This window comes from Lolium perenne, chromosome 6 (genome assembly GCF_019359855.2).
Source record: "Lolium perenne isolate Kyuss_39 chromosome 6, Kyuss_2.0, whole genome shotgun sequence".
Classification (NCBI taxonomy): Eukaryota; Viridiplantae; Streptophyta; class Magnoliopsida; order Poales; family Poaceae; genus Lolium; species Lolium perenne.
The window spans coordinates 254,977,944-254,994,912 of NC_067249.2; the positions used below are offsets into that span (position 1 = coordinate 254,977,944).

At 43.8% G+C, this 16,969-nt stretch overlaps 1 long non-coding RNA gene across 1 annotated transcript; it reads right to left on the bottom strand.

Annotated features, from left to right (window-relative positions):
• Window positions 1-9,950: 9,950 nt before the first annotated feature.
• Window positions 9,951-11,226, bottom strand: LOC127305231 (uncharacterized). Its single transcript, XR_011746904.1, has 3 exons — window positions 11,170-11,226; window positions 10,771-11,045; window positions 9,951-10,669 (listed from the first exon to the last, which is right to left on the bottom strand). It is a non-coding gene; the product is annotated as an uncharacterized lncRNA (long non-coding RNA).
• Between the last annotated feature and the right edge of the window lie 5,743 nt (window positions 11,227-16,969).

Here is a 16,969-nt window from a genome sequence, read left to right on the forward strand (position 1 = left end):
AGGTTTTGTGTCCAAACTGAAACTTCCACCATGATTCATGGCTTTAGTTAGCGGCCCAATGTTCTTCTCTAACAATATGCATACTCAAACCATTTGATCATGAAAATCGCCCTTACTTCAGACAAGACGAACATGCATAGCAACTCACATGATATTCAACAAAGGTAAAAGTTGATGGCGTCCCCAGAAACATGGTTACCGCTCAACAAGCAACTTATTAAGAAATAAGATACATAAGTACATATTCTTCACCACAATAGTTTTTAAGGCTATTTTCCCATGAGCTATGTATTGTAAAGGCAAAGAATAGAAGTTTAAAGGTAGCACTCAAGTAATGTACTTTGGAATGGCAGAGAAATACCATGTGGTAGGTAGGTATGGTGGACACAAATGGCATAGTTTTTGGCTCAAGGATTTGGATGCACGAGAAGAATTCCTCTCAATACAAGGCTAGGCTAGCAAGGTTGTTTGAAGCAAACTCAAGTATAAAACGGTGCAGCAAGACTCACATATGAACATATTGTAAGCATTATAAGACTTTACATCGTCTTCCTTGTTGTTCAAACACCTTAACCAGAAAATATCTAGACTTAGAGAGACCAATCATGCAAACCAAATTTTAACAAGCTCTATGTAGTTCTTCATTAATAGGTGCAAAGTACATGATGCAAGAGCTTAAACATGATCTATATGAGCACAACAATTGCCAAGTATCAAATTATTCAAGACATTATACCAATTACCACATGAAGTATTTTCCGTTTCCAACCATATATCAATCAACGGAGCGGTTTTCAACTCCGCCATGAACATTAAAGATAGAACTAAGAACACCAGTGTTCATATGAAAAAGCGGAGCGTGTCTCTCTCCCACATAAGCATGAATTTATTCAAACAAAACAAAAACAAACAGACGCTCCAAGTAAAGTACTCCCTCCGGTCCAAAAAAAGTGTCTCATGGCACAGTCTAATTAAGTTTTACAATTAACCCCTTCCAAACTAATGAAAAGAAGCACAACACCCTCCCGATCGGGAATTCAAATTTGAAAAAGAAGTCGACCACCTAGCTCGCGATCTGATCGATCGCGCAGGTCGCGGATCGCTCGCGGCTTGCCCAGCTCGCTCGCCTCCGCGCTCGCGAGCGCGCATCCCGCTCGCCCCGCGCTCTCCTGATCACCTCCGCGCTCCATCCGGCCAGCTCCGCGCTCCATCAGGCTAGCTCCGCGCTCCATCCGGCCAGCTCCGCGCTCCATCAGGCTAGCTCCGCGCTCCATCCGGCCAGCTCCGCGCTCCATCAGGCTAGCTCCGCGCTCCATCCGGCCAGCTCCGCGCTCCATCAGGACAGCTCCCGTGATGTCTTCTTCCTCCCCACGTAGCTGATCAGCTCCCTGTCCTGGCCGGAACAATCTGTTCCAGCCATGGCTGCAGGAGGTACCAGCTCCGGATCCCAGCCAGCGTCTCCTCCGGCCAGATCGGCCAGATCGCGAGCTCCTCCGCAGTTCCTTCTCCCTCCTCCAGCCAGTCCTCCTCCACCGGCCAGTTCTTCGGGCAAGTTCCTCCAGAGTACTTCATGGCCCCTCCTCCGGCCAAGATTTTCTCCGCGGCTCCCGCCAGCTCCTCCATGGCAGCGCCTCCTCCACGCCAGCGCCTACTCCGGCCAGCTCGTCCTCCACCAATGATGGAGGCACCAAGTTCTTCCTCATCCACCTCTGGATCATCTTCTTCCATCTCCGGATCATCATCTTCCTCCTCCGCCTCCGGATCTTCTTCCACCTCCGGATCATCATCTTCCTCCTCTGCTTCCGGATCTTCATCCTCCTCCGGATCATCATCTTCCTCCTCTGCTTCCGGATCTTCATCTTCCGGATCTTCCTTGAAAATTCTAGCTGGAGCAACAAACACAATGTCTTGAATATGTATTACACTCCATGTTTAGAAATAGCAAATGTTTAAATTACTCCAATATATGTATTATACTGTACAAGTTCTTCACCATATGTATTGTAGAGGTTCTCAATTGAACTCTAGTTTATTCCTACAGGAAACTTATGCCTTAATTTCATTCAAGTTAGCACTTGAAAACTGTGTTTTTCAGTTTGTACTGCAGTCAAACTAGCACTTGACAAACAGACAGATAAACTGCAGTGCTTGATGACAGGTTATGCAGTAGATGCCCATTTTGGAAACAAGAAACACTCACATAATTCAATAGGAGATGACAGGATACAGCTCAATTACAACGAATCACTGCAATGAAAATGCACCAACAAAACCACCGCCTAGAGGCTGCAAATTATTGCCAGTAATGATCCTATGACCCTCTCCGTTCAAGCTGGAGAAGCACTATCACATCACATTGATTAGTTGCATTTGGTAGGTCCGTTTTATGTGGTACTGGCTGGTAAGTGTAAAGTCGCCTGGAATCGTGTAGCCATGAATGTCTTGGAGTACTCCAGTTTTTAGGGAAAGGTCGCTAGCAGGAATGGCAAATGAGAGCGTACTGATACTACATGTCCAGAGATTAGCTCTGACCAAGTGTGTGCAGGAACAGAGATTCGGTGATCGGATCTAACAAGACAAAACCATTAACCAACAAGAAAACAAAGATTCTTACAGTAGCAAAGAGGAAGACGACCCTCCAGGGGTCGAGCCACGGCGCGGGACGCACATGTCGATGCAGTTGGTGAGGCAGCCCTCGGATGTCAGGATCGACACCTTGTGGCGCCACTGGAGCTCCGTGGACTCGTCGTGCTCGCCCTTGACGTCCGCGGCGACGATCTCGCCAGGCAGCAGCGCATCCGCCGGGATCTTCGCCGTATCGGAGCGTACCTCGACGAAGAAGCTGGCGACGCCCAATGATCCGCACCTCGCTGAATAAGCCTCACGAGCACCGGATCTGGCGCATCCGGCCTCGCAGCCACCGGATCAGGCCACGCCGACGCCGGATTCGGCGATTCGTCGCCGGCTTGGACCAAAAAGCTGACTCTTTTTGGTCAAAGGGACTCGCGCCGAGCAGATGGAAAATAGAGGGGAGCGCTCTGATGCTATGGAAGGCGGCGACGCGAGGCTAGGGAAGGTGGCGCGGCGAGGCGAGGGGGGCGCGACAGCGAGGTGAGCGCGGCGGCGACGCGAGCTTGACGGCGACGCGAGACGGGAGGAGAAAGGAGCAGAAAGTGGTGTGAGCGATGGGAGCATGTGCTGCCATCCGGAGTGCGGATGCTGCCGTCTGGAGTGCGGGTTAACAAACAAAATAGCTCGAGGGTTTTTTCGCAAAACTGCCATCCAGACACTTTTTTCGGACCGGAGGGAGTACATAAGATGTGACCGAATAAAAATATAGTTTCAAGAGAAGAAACCTGATAAATTGTTGATGAAGAAGGGGATGCCTTGGGCATCCCCAAGCTTAGACGCTTGAGTCTTCTTGAAATATGCAGGGATGAACCACGGGGCATCCCCAAGCTTAGACTTTTCACTCTTCTTGATCATAGTATATCATCCTTCTCTCTTGACCCTTGAAAACTTCCTCCACACCAAACTCGAAACAAACTCATTAGAGGGTTAGTGCATAATCAAAATTTCACATGTTCAGAGGTGACACAATCGTTCTTAACACTTCTGGACATTGCCCAAAGCTACTGGAAGTCAATGGAACAAAGAAATCCATCCAACATAGCAAAAGAGGCAATGCGAAATAAAAGGTAGAATCTGTCAAAACAGAACAGTCCGTAAAGACGAGTTTTTTAGAGGCACCATACTTGCTCAGATGAAAATGCTCAAATTGAATGAAAGTTGCGTACATATCTGAGGATCACGCACGTAAATTGGCAGATTTTTCTGAGTTACTTACTGAGAACCCTGCCCAAATTCGTGACAGACAGAAATCTGTTTCTGCGTAGAAATCCAAATCTAGTATGAACCTTGTTATCAAAGACTTTACTTGGCACAACAATGCAATAAAATAAGATAAGGAGAGGTTGCTACAGTAGTAACAACTTCCAAGGCTCAAATATAAAACAAAAGTACTGTAGCAAAATAAAAACATGGGTTATCTCCCAAGAAGTGCTTTCTTTATAGCCATTAAGATGGGCTCAGTAATTTTAATGATGCTCGCGCAAGAAATAAGAGTTGAAGCAAAAGAGAGCATCAAGAAGCAAATTCAAAACACATTTAAGCCTAACCCACTTCCTATGAAAAGGAATCTTGTAAATAAACAAGTCATGTAGGCATAATGCAATAAGCATAGGAAAACTAGACAAGCGCAACTTCAAGATTTTCAGCATATAGAGAGGTGTTTTAGTAACATGAAAACTTCTACAACCATATTTTCATCTCTCATAATGATTTTCAGTAGCATCATGAACAAACTCAACAATATAAGTATCACATAAAGCATTCTTATTCACATGAATAAAAGTATCATTACTCTCCACATAAGTATAATCAATTTTATTAGTTGTAGTGGGAGCAAATTCAACAAAGTAGCTATCATTATTATTCTCATCAAGTGTAGGAGGCATAGTATAATCATAATCAAATTTACTCTCCATAGTAGGCGGCACCAAAAGACCACTATCATTATAATCATCATATATGGGAGGCATATCATAATCAACATAAACTTTCTCCTTAATACCCGGAGGACTAAAGAGATCATTTTCATCAAAACCGACCTCCCCAAGCTTAGAATTTTCCATAGCATTAGCAACAATGGTGTTCAGAGCATTCATACTAATAACATTCCCATTAGCATGCATATAAAGTTCCATGGGTTTTTTAATTCTCTCTTCAAACACATCATGTCCTAATTCAAGATAAAGTTCATAAAGATCTCTCATTGTGTTGTTGTTTTCCATTAAGCCTAACTAGTGTTTAACAAGAAACAAAAAGATGCAATTGCAGGATCTAAAGGAAATAGCTTCGAGCACACACACAACGGCAACAGAAAAGTACTTAGTTACCTGGGACCGGAGTATGAGTGCCTTTTACCTTTCCTCCCCGGCAACGGCGCCAGAAAAGTGCTTGATGTCTACGTGTGCTTCTATTCTTGTAGACAGTGTTGGGCCTCCAAGAGCAGAGGTTTGTAGAACATCAGCAAGTTTCCCTTAAGTGGATCACCCAAGGTTTATCGAACTCAGGGAGGAAGAGGTCAAAGATATCCCTGTTATCACCAGGATTTGACCGAGTCAGAGGTGGGCCGCGATCAAGATGGATTTAAAGAATATACATGGAAGAAATACGTGAATCGGCCTGTTATGCAAAGTTTGGGCTAGATTGCCCGTGTATCTGTAATATAGTAGATCGCATCTTAGGTTAAAAGATAGAGTTTTACTCGTGCACGGTTAGGTGCACGCCTAAATTAGAAAGTCCCCTGGACTATAAATATGTATCTAGGGTTTATGAAATAAACAACAACCAACGTTCAACCACAAATCAATCTCGGCGCATCGCCAACTCCTTCGTCTCGAGGGTTTCTACCGGTAAGCATCATGCTGCCTAGATCGCATCTTGCGAGCTAGGCAGCATAAGCTTCATATTGTTCATGCGTTGCTCGTACTGAAGCCTTTTTGATGGCGAGCAACGTAGTTATCTTAGATATGTTAGGGTTAGCATTGTTCTTCGTATTACATGCTATCGTAGTGCAACCCTTGCATATCTAGCCGCCCTTACACCTATCTTAGGTGTAGGGGCGGCACCCCGCTTGATCATTATTTAGTAGACCCGATCCGTTACGGTTGCTCCTTGTTCTTCAAGGATTAGTTTAACTAGATTTAGATGTGCGCCTTGGCGCACGACCCCGTAGAATCCGCACCGATTTAAATTTGTATATTGACAACGAAAACCCAGTGTAAATTTTTTAGAGTGGAAGGAACTGCAAATAGATCAATGAGGAGTTCAATAGATGGAACAGAAAAATAACTGACAACAGCTTGGAAATAGTCGCGTAGATGTTGACAAACAATAGCTTGGAAGATAGTCAAATAGATGCTGAAATTTCAAGGATCTATAGGTATTCTATAGATTCTATAGAGCAAATAAAAGCAACATGAATAAAAATAGTTACTCTATAGGTATCCATGCTAGGACAACTGGGTTGCAGTTGCAACAGGATATGTTTTGTGTCATTACTAAAATACCAGATTAAGATTACACTATCAATAGATCTCAATAGAAAAAAAAAACAATCCAAATAAATTGATCAATGCCCACCGTGTCATGCCACTCCATCTTAGTCGACCATGCAAGAAATGTGTCTCTAGTCTCTAGACACCCAGCCACCACAAGACACTTTCAGTGAGAAAAAAAAATACCCTGTTAGCACATCCTACTTATTCCATGAATGTCCATATGCTGAGGGACTTCATTCACTATGAAACTGGAACAACTGAAGCAGACCAAAAACATCGTTTCATCAATGCTACATAACAATACATTCATGTGTTAGTTAAATAGTGAAACATGACATATCAGGGCAGGGCAACTTTCAGCCAAGATGCATGCATCAGCTTTTATACATAAAATATTTTCTCAAAGTTTTAGACAACACATAAATCATATGATCGAGATGAAGTTACAGAGGATTATGGAGCAATATATCTAAAAAGAACAAGTCAAGGACTTGACCATCATATCATTATAATAACTTGAGTACTTTGCAACAAAATCACCAAAGAATATGACGGTGCCGGTAAGGGGTGTGACTATGGAGATACAAGTATTCTGCTAAAGCATTTCCATGTACAAAATAATTTTTTCACAAACAGCAAAATAAACAACTGAACAAGGAGCACAAGATCAGCTGAAAAGGTTAAAAATTGAAGAGCGTCCACAAGAAGCAATTGCAAGTATTACTTGACAATTTTGATATGGGAACATAACGAACTAATGTTGATTAGAAAATGGCTAATAATATTCACCAAGACAATAGTTATTTCTAAACAGATTAGTGCGGAATCATGAAATCTAAACTGAAATTCTAATCGAACCTGGCTACCAGAAGGGCAGATAGCATTTTTGAATAGGGATGGGAATAGATTTAAATGTGCGCCTTGGCGCACGATCCCATGAAATTTGGGTCGATTTACATTTTGTAAAACGATGATAGAAGTAAGGTCGAAAAATGGTAATACGTTTTGTAATGGTTTATTTTCAAACGCATCAAGAGAACAAAGTTTAAATGATCTATAGACAGACCCTGAGAGGTAATTCTAGTTCTAGTAGGGTCTCCATAAATATATGTTAACTGACGCAAGCTTACTAAATATCAAAAAAACTATAACATAGCTACGGGGATCAGAAAAAATCATGTAAATTCTACGGCAGAACCAAAGGCAGGCAAACAAAAATCGGTTTGCATACAGACGCAGAGGAAACATGAAAATATCATCAGCTGCTGGCGAGCCAGTCTAGAACATAACATATATCGATAAATAATGTTTTGGGTACATAAGTTTTCTATGGGGAAATAAGCGAGGGATAAGTTATGCACAAGAGGCTCTAAACAGTAGGGATAGAAGTTTATTTTATTTTTGATGGTGGGGTAGAAGTTATATGCAAAGAAATAGGGCACAAAAGGTAACCACAAAAATATAGATGCAGCTCATCACAAGTGCACTCCTTTCGGAGAACTGATCATCTACACTGAAATCGAAGTTCAAGCTGTAGGAAATGTACTTATTTGCTTTCTAGATCTCCTTTGTTGCTTTGAATCATTGAAGGTCACAAGCAGCCTTGTCAGTTACAATAAGAACCGAGTCAAGATTGCATTTATGATCCTTCTCTCCCAGATAGTCTACCTCCTCAGGCTTGCATAAATCGCCTCTGAAAGTATTCCAGAACATTATCACGACCTAGAAGCATTGATAAATATATGAAAAAAATGCATGATAATGACCAAGACCTCTCATCTCCAGACGATGCCATGAAGGCAGTACCATCTCTGTCAAATCATACCTGGGAGGCTATGCCACAAATGAGTAGGTGTGTTAGTTTTAATGATCTCCCAATAAACAGAAGATACCTTAATGTTACAGGACAAAACGACTACACTCATTTCAGTAATGTACCAAGAGACACAATCATGAGAATTTCCAAAAAAAAAATTACCAAGAAACATCAGGCATACAGTTTCCCAGTATAAATCTAAGCCGCATTAGAGAATATGACTTACTTTAAAAATAAACAGCTTGAATTAAATTGCTTCACAAATTGAAGAGGCATTCGTAGTTTAACTTGCAGGAATTAGACCAACATTGCTATGTAATTTGAAGGCACCCATATTGCTTTTCTAGCAAATTCTACGATAAGAAAGACATTTTTTAACTGTGATGTGCAAAATATATTGTTTACTGAAACATGTGTTTTTCTCTACAAAACAGCATTACCTATGGCTGGTAAGGTATCATATCCAGGACAGAAGTCGAAGAAAACATGTCTGTTAGTTCACAACTATATGTGTGCCAGATTCTCCCTAGAAACAAGTGAGAATGCATGTCCAGGGCATTAGTAGAGAAATAAAGATGAAACCATGTAAACATATCTCATATTTTCTCATAATGGAGAATACAATTAATGAGCTAAGGCATATTCGGCAATAAAAAAAATTCATAATTAAGACCTTTTAATCAGCTTTTGGGCTTATGACTGTACAGAACAGAGCATAGCTAGTTACCTACGTAGGATGCTATAAATCCAGGATGATAACTCCTTTGGGGCTTATCAAATCCATAACTGATGTGACTGTGCTGATAATATTATAAAGCTAACTTCTTTGGTGCTTATAAAAAAAGCTTTGTTCCGCTTGGATGACATTAACAAAAATAAATCATAGAATTCTAATTCTTCATATTAGTAACCTAAGGTAAATAATTTTAGAAAACCATCATCATAGTTCAAACAGATCACCTACACTAATTCTAGGATATACAATTAGGGTTCTAAACTGACTACATAATTCAAAGTGGAAGTTCCAGTAGATGGTGCAGGTGGGTCAGTCGCATCACTAATTACATCAGAACCAAGTTGCTGCAAAAGACTGTCAAACTGTGAGAGACTTGCAAACCTAATATATGAAACATAGGCATATGTGACTAACATGTGGGTAATCAATTTTTCAAATTCAACACAAGGTGGTGTCTCTGGAAAGAATCACGTAACTGAAAGATGAAAAAAATATCATATAGGTACGTAACAGTTGATTGCAGGTAAATTTCAGAAGAAATGAATTACTGAGAATACAATATAGCATTAAAAAGGCAGATAGCTTATACTTGTGGCCTGCTTTGTAAATAGCAACAAAATGGTAGTGGTACAACAGATACATGGGCAAAGAACCACCATACCAAGTGAGACATCAAACAAATCGATAGAGCTCAAGCGCACAATATGGCACAACTCATACTAAGTTTCTTCAATCATGACACTCAACAGATCCATTTCAAAATAGAGAAAATATTTGCACCTTCAAAGCACAATGGACATAACCAGGGGAAATTTACATGAGTGACTTGCGGAGAGGCTTCAGTGGGTGATATAGTCACATCCCAATCACTGTAATCAGGATTCCATGTACCTTCTTTACTGCATCCAGGAACCTCTTCATATGTGCCCAATCAAGGCGCACATCTAAATATTAATTTTGTAAGAAAGCAAAAAGGAATAATCAATAGCTTGTGAAACATTCAACCACCTCGTCCACTTTATTTAATAGGTAATAAGCATGCGCAAAGTTTACATGAGGATAGATATATTTATGAATTGGCAGGAATGAGAATGACCTCTTTATGTAATTGTGCCATAAAAAAAATGAATTGTATAGTGTGAGAATCACAAGTTTGAAGGCACTGCAGATGCAAAAAAGAAGCTCAAATGCAGATCATTACGTGCCAGAGTTGTTTGTTGCTAGAAACACGAATTGACGCGAGAAGCTTCACAGCGCATACACAGTGTAACATGCTAATGCAAATATGTGCGTTTGGAGGGAAAAGGAGGCTCAATTGCAGATTACTATGTATGTGAATTACTTGTTGCTGAAAGTGTAACTTAACCGAGAAATTTGACAGTGAGAATTACTTGCTACTGATAGTGTAACTTAAACTGAGAAGTATGACAGTAAGAACTACTTGATGCTGGAAGTGTGACTTAAACTAAGAAGCTTGGCAGCGTGTATGATGTAAGACAGTGTAATGCGATGATAATGCAAAGCAGTGTTCAGAGGCAAAAAGAAGCTGAAACGCAGGTCACTATATATGACAATTACTTGGTTCTGAAAGTATGGCCTTAACTGAGAATACTATTTTGCGCCAATTAAGCTATGTGTGTGTTTTCCACCCAAAACAAAATAAAAGGTAGCTGAAAAATGGAATATGTAAAAACATACGCATAACTCAGATCTCTAAAAACATCGTATCTCTATACTTTTCTTGACGTGGAGATTTGTTGCATAGAAGATATAGTAAATTTCTTAGACAAAAGCACTAAATAATTTAGCTGACCTTGCATACCTTGAGGGCAGCGCAGAATTTAGATAATATGCTTTCCTGAACCACAACATTCCATTGTCATCTGAACCGGTTGGTAGATCAATATAGCCAAGGCAACGAGCAGTAGATGCATGAGATTTCCTCAATGTTTCTTGGTGCCAAGAAAATGGAAGCCCACCCATTACGTAACCCTTGACAGCAGAGATTTTTTTTATTAAACACTAACTACATACATGGGATTTGGCCATCCAGTTATTGTTCACACAGATACATTTAAAAGTTATTAAGTCACCTTTCGAATCCTCCTCCATATATAGAGAGGAACCTCGATCTTTGTCGACAGCGATGGTGACAGCACTCCTTCCGTAGGAGCAGCGGCTGGCACTTGGTGCTCCTACGGGCGATGGCAACAGCACGATCCTCTCGATCATCTCCTCCTGGCAGAGCAGCTGTTGGCGCTCCTCCCGAGCCTCCACTGTCACCAACTCGCACCGGTGTCTTCTTATCTCTGGCCTGTTACATGGCGAGGCACCGACATACAGCCACAACTCAGAGGAGAAGCGCCGGCTACATGTAAAAATATAGTTACCTCAGTTTATGCCTAATCAATAGTTCCATACTGATACATTACAGAAGCAGAATCCATTCTGCAAATATAAGTAATGGAGATGCAAAAGATAGGAGAGCTAACCTGTGCATCACACCAGCATAACCGATATAAATTTCAGAACCTATAAATTGATAAAAGGAGATATAATTCGTATTATCAAAGTTTTTCTGGTCCAGCACCACTAACATGAGAATAAAAGGGAATCTGTTAGCCTGCGCTTTTTTCCAAACCTTACCTCACTGAATTTGAATGAGGATTAACATTGATAGGAAAAGTACGTCACACAAATAATGGAGCTACCTCAGAACGGAGGTCTAGCATAGTTGACTGGGCTTTGTCCGCAGATGATCTCCATTATGAGGTCCCCGAAGTCACTCTGCTCGTTCACCATTCCAACGCTCGCATAATCCAACACCACATAACAGAAAAATTAGTAGTAAGTGGCCTGCATAATCAGGAGAAGATATCCATATCAAATAAAGAAGAAAAATGGTAGTCTGTATCCAAGCCGAAGTTTTAAGACACTCTCTACTGCACCTAGCTTTTAGCCAAAATTCGTAACATGCTCGAGAAAATGTCGGCACAAATGCTTGGATCTTTACTGAATCCAAGAATCTCTTCATCCGTACTCAATCAAGAGATCAAAATAGCGAAGAATCTGCTTGGTTTTTTGTAGAAGTGACTAATGAGCACATCAATGAGATATAATCTATACAAAACCACTGGAAAATCAGGTAAATGATATGGGAAACCAAACTGAAGAAAACATTTGTACATAACTGAATTATTTCAAAGCTCTCCTTTTTTGTCTTGCGCACATCTTTAAAATTTAGTCCACAATTCCATGAAATAGTTTAACATATTTATCAGAGTAAATGTATTAACGTATACAAATAATTAATCAACTTATTCTAGTGGGTTTCACCAACAACCAAAAAACAGTCAAAGAAAATGGATGCTCAAGTTTGACAAACCTCGGTCGACGTCACGGGCTGCAGAAACAACAGCTCAGTGAGCCATTTAGCAGAAGTGATGGAGCTCCACACCATTGGAGATTACCCCATTGACCTCCTCCTTGTGAGATGTGGAACCAGCAAGCTCGCCCTCGCTGAGCATTCAAACAATCTACATGAGCCAAATGAAATTAAATATGTAAAAGCCAAGTAAACCGGCATCATTCCAAAACAGTAACTGCTTGCCATGTTTGGTCCTTCCGTATATGAAGCAGTTCTTATTCCCTCCTCCTATTTTAATCTGTTAATAAGTGTTAAGTATCCTCCTCGGAAATCTTAAGTTTCTTGCAAATTTTAAGTTTGTTTATTCAGTAAGAATGAAGTAACTAAAAATCTGAAAGCAAGCTGTTGTAAATTGTTAATGTAATACACATTAGCATGGTCCCTTTGTTGACTGCAAATTCATACTTCCCATTTGTCTTCCCCTACAGTTTATTCTAGGAACAAAAGCACTTTTTAAGAGCCGGCGAAGACAAGCAATGTGATGTACCTCATTTAGAAGTCCAGTGACCACCGGAGATGAGGCATAGGAGGGTGAGGAGCTGCACTGACGGTTGGCATCCTCCATGACATTGACGAAGCAGTGTCAAATCACATGCCAAATGCTTGAATCTTTACTGAATCCAAGAATCTCTTCATCTGCGCTCAATCAAGAGACCAAAACAGCGAAGAATCTGCTTGGTTTTTTGTAGAAATGACTAATGAGCACATCAATGAGATATAATCTATACAAAACCATTGGAAAATCAGGTAAATGATATGGGAAACCAAACTGAAGATAACATTTGTACGTAACTGAATTATTTCAAAGCTCTCATTTTTGTCTTGCACACATCTTTAAAATTTAGTCCACAATTCCATGAAATAGTTAAATGAGGTTCAGCTTCATCTTTCACATAGTTGTCAGAGTAAATGTATTAACGCATACAAACAATTAATCAACTTAATCTAGTGGGTTTGACCAAAAACCAAAAAAAACAGTCAAAGAAGATGGATGCTCAAGTTTGACAAACCTCGGTCGACGTCACAGGCTGCAGAAACAACAGCTCAGTGAGCCATTTAGCAGAAGTGATGGAGCTCCACACCATTGGAGATTATCCCATCGACCTCCTCCTTGTGAGATGTGGAACCAGCAAGCTCGTCCTCGCTGAGCATTCAAACAATCTACATGAGCCAAATGAAATTAAATATGTAAAAGCCAAGTAGATCGGCAACATTCCAAAATCAGAATCGCTTGACATGTTTGGTCCTTCCGTATATGAATCAGTTCTTATTCCCTCCTCCTATTTTAATCTATTAATGTGTGTTAAGTATCCTCCTCGGAAATCTTAAGTTTCTTGCAAATTTAAAGTTTGCTTATTCAGTAAGTATGAAGTAACTAAAAATCTGAAAGCAAGCTAATGTAAATGGTTATTGTAACACACATTAGCATGGTCCCTTTGCTGGCTGCAAATACATACTTCCTATTTGTCTTCCCCTACAATTTATTCTAGGAACAAAAGCACTTTTTAAGAGCCGGCGAAGACAAGCAATGTGATGTACCTCATTTAGAAGTCAAGTGACCACCGGAGAAGAGGCGTAGGAGGGTGAGGAGCTGCACTGACGGTTGGCATTCTCCATGACATTGACGAAGCAGTGTTGAACACATCATGTGGGCCTGCCGCCTGAGGAAGAGCAGCACAAGATGCACCTAACAAACCTAGCAGCGCAACAGATATGTCTTTTTAGAAAGCCACAAGATGTCAGGTGAACCTGTATCTAGCCTCCATCCACATCAGGAGAGCAAATAGGAAAATGATAAAAGTAATAAAGGGAGTTTTCTGCTCAAGGACTCTGATATGCACCACAAATTGGCATTTTTCCTGTTTCTAGGCACATACCATGGACACCAACCAGAAGATCCTTGAACTGAGCACTAGTTGGCAGGAAAATCCTGAAATCAAATCAGAGAAACAATCATTAGAAATGAATCTGGGCATGAAAAATATAAGGCAGGGAAAAAATGGAATCACCTCAACCGGTTCCACACTGGCCAGATGCCATCGAAGCCTCATACTGCCTTGCGATGCAAAGACTATGGAGACAGGGGCACCTCCTGTTGAAGGAAAAAAGCAGCAGCGGGGCTAGGCTTCACCTCGAATCGTCGGTCGGTGCAGGGAACGGCGAGGTCCGCGGCCGCCGCCTGCGCCGCTCCCCTCTGTCACGCAAGGCGGAACATCACGCGGCCACCAGAGGCATCATGGAGGAGACGAGGAGGAGGGATCAGCACATCAGCGACGGAGGCACGCTGGCGGAGCCTCCCTCCATGCGCTCGTCGACGGCCTGGCCCGCAGTCCTCATGCGCGGCCTCCTCCTCTCGCCCGAGAGGCGCTGGCGCTGCTGTCTGCCCGCGCCGCGCTCCGCCGGCGGTGGCCTAGGGTTTCACCGCGAGGCTGCACCTCCTCCTTCTTCCATCGTGCGGCGCAGCGGCGGCCATGCCATGGGAGGGAGTCGCCGGAGCAGGAGCTGGGGACGTGGCGGCTGAGGGGATTGGGGAGGATTGGGTCGAATTGGGGAATGCGAGCGGGAGCGACGGCTGCGGGAGCGGGAGAGGCGGGGATTGTGGAGGAGGAGGGGGCGACGGGATTGGGAGGCGGCGGCGGCGATGGGAGGGGTGCGAGGGGGAGAGGAGAACGTGCGAGGCGGGTGAGAGCGGAGCGAATGGGCCGCGCGGGCTTTCACACAACCCGTGGATAAAAAACGGGTTCCGCGAGGGCCTCGTTTCCTGACTACTCCACCATGAAAAATGGACGGCTAAGATTCACCTGCTGGTAAGATCCGATGGCCCACAGGCTCAAAACGCTGTGAGGCCCCCTATGGGGGGCATCATATACAACGTTAGATATCTGCAATAGTTAGGCCATACAAAGGGTTGGAGGATGCAGCGGCACGTAGGGTGTCGTTTGCTAGTCCTAGACAGGATGTTCCGGGGATCAACCTCGTGTTGGTTTTTAGGCCTTGTCTAGGATCGGCTTACGATCACCGTGCGTGGCCGCGAGGCCCAATCGTGAGTAGGATGATCCGATTATGCGGTGAAAACCCTAAATCGTCGTAGATCGCTTTAGCTTTATCTTGATCAAGCAGGACCACCATATATTCGTGCACCTCGTACGAATCATGGGTGGATCGGCTCCTTGAGCCGATTCACAGGATAACCTGAGAGCGGATCGAGGCTCGGATTTAATGTTTACGTGTATGCCATGCAGGAAACTAAGCGAGGCATCTCCATCACCTTCCTGACCAGGTATAGGTCAGGTGGCACGCCCTGCACCAGCATCGGACGTGTGTACCAGAGGCTTTGCGGGCCGTCGCTCGGAGGGACCAGGGCCAGCCGCATCCCTAAGTTGTTCCCGGCTCTACTGTGTTGCCCGTCGCTGCCCGCCGGTGGGTTTTGACCGCAACACATTTCTGGCACGCCCGGTGGGACAAGCTTCGTCATCAACCACATCGCCATCTACACCTGAGATGGCGGACGGCACGCCAGTCACGTACGAGGATCTGACCGACGAGCTCAAGAAGAAGTATGACGAGGTCAAAGCCATCCTCGAAGCCGACCTCATTGGCTCTTTCCACAGAACCCGTTCACATGGCATCAGATGGAAGGGGTTCTCGCCTGATGGTGCACTCGATGGGATAGACCTCTCTGCCCCGTCAGAAGAACGCACCAGGTCCCTACGTCAGGAGATCAACTACTTGGTGGCTCACTCGCTGCACCACCACTCTGAGAACCTGGTGAACACTTTGGAGCGTGTCGCTCTCCGGGTGATCCAGGAGATCATGAGGCACCAGTACTCTCCGTCAGGACCAGCTCACGGGACACACCAAGGAGAGATGCCACTCTAGTCCCGTCCACCGCTGCCATTTGCGTTGGCAGCACCGGAAGTGCCGAATTCACCGGCATTCGTCGTCTACAAGATCGGTGGTGACCCTAGTGACTGCCAGTTCTTGCATGAGGCGCCTAAGGAGATCCCTCACGGGTATATGTGCACATACGTGCCGATCGCGGTAATCGGGCGCTCACAAACTAGGCCGCGACATCGGGGACTTCGGGAAAGCAGGAGGAACGTCGGCAACAGATCTTGAGAAGCGTACGTGGCTAACTAAATATGCCACCCCGACGAACCTCCGAGCTCAGCTCCTGCAGCTTGGCTCGTAGCTGGAAAAGCAAGCATGGCTGGCTAAGTACGCCACCCCGGCGAATCTTCAGTAGTTCAACTCCTGCAGCCAAGACGGCGGATCAGATCGCACCATACTGAGAGACCAGTTCGGCATGGTGCCGAAAAGGAGGGCAATCGGCTATTCCAAGCCGTACCCCAACGAGTACGAGTTGATCCCGCTACCACCTAAATATCGGCTCCCTGATTTCTCCAAATTCAGTGGATCAGATGGTTCCAGCTCCATCGAGCATGTGAGCCGATATTTGGCACAGCTAGGAACGGCCTCAGTGTCGGATCCATTACGCGTGAGGTTCTTCTCACAGTCCCTCACGGGATCGGCTTTCGGGTGGTACACCTCGTTGCCACCAGACTCGGTCCGGACTTGGAAGCAGTTGGAAGAACAGTTCCATATACAGTACCACTCAGAGGCTTCCGAGTCTGGCCTTGCCGATCTAGCACAAATACGTCAGAAGCGTGGAGAAACTGTGACACAATACATCCAGCGCTTCAGGAATCTTAGGAACCGATGTTATTCGGTTCGTGTGACTGAAAAGGAAGCAGTCGAGTTGGCAGTGGCGGGCCTTGCAGCGCCGCTCAAGGACATGGCCTCCCAAGCAGACTACCCCTCACTGGCGCACATGGTTCAGAAACTGTCGGCATATGAACAGCGCC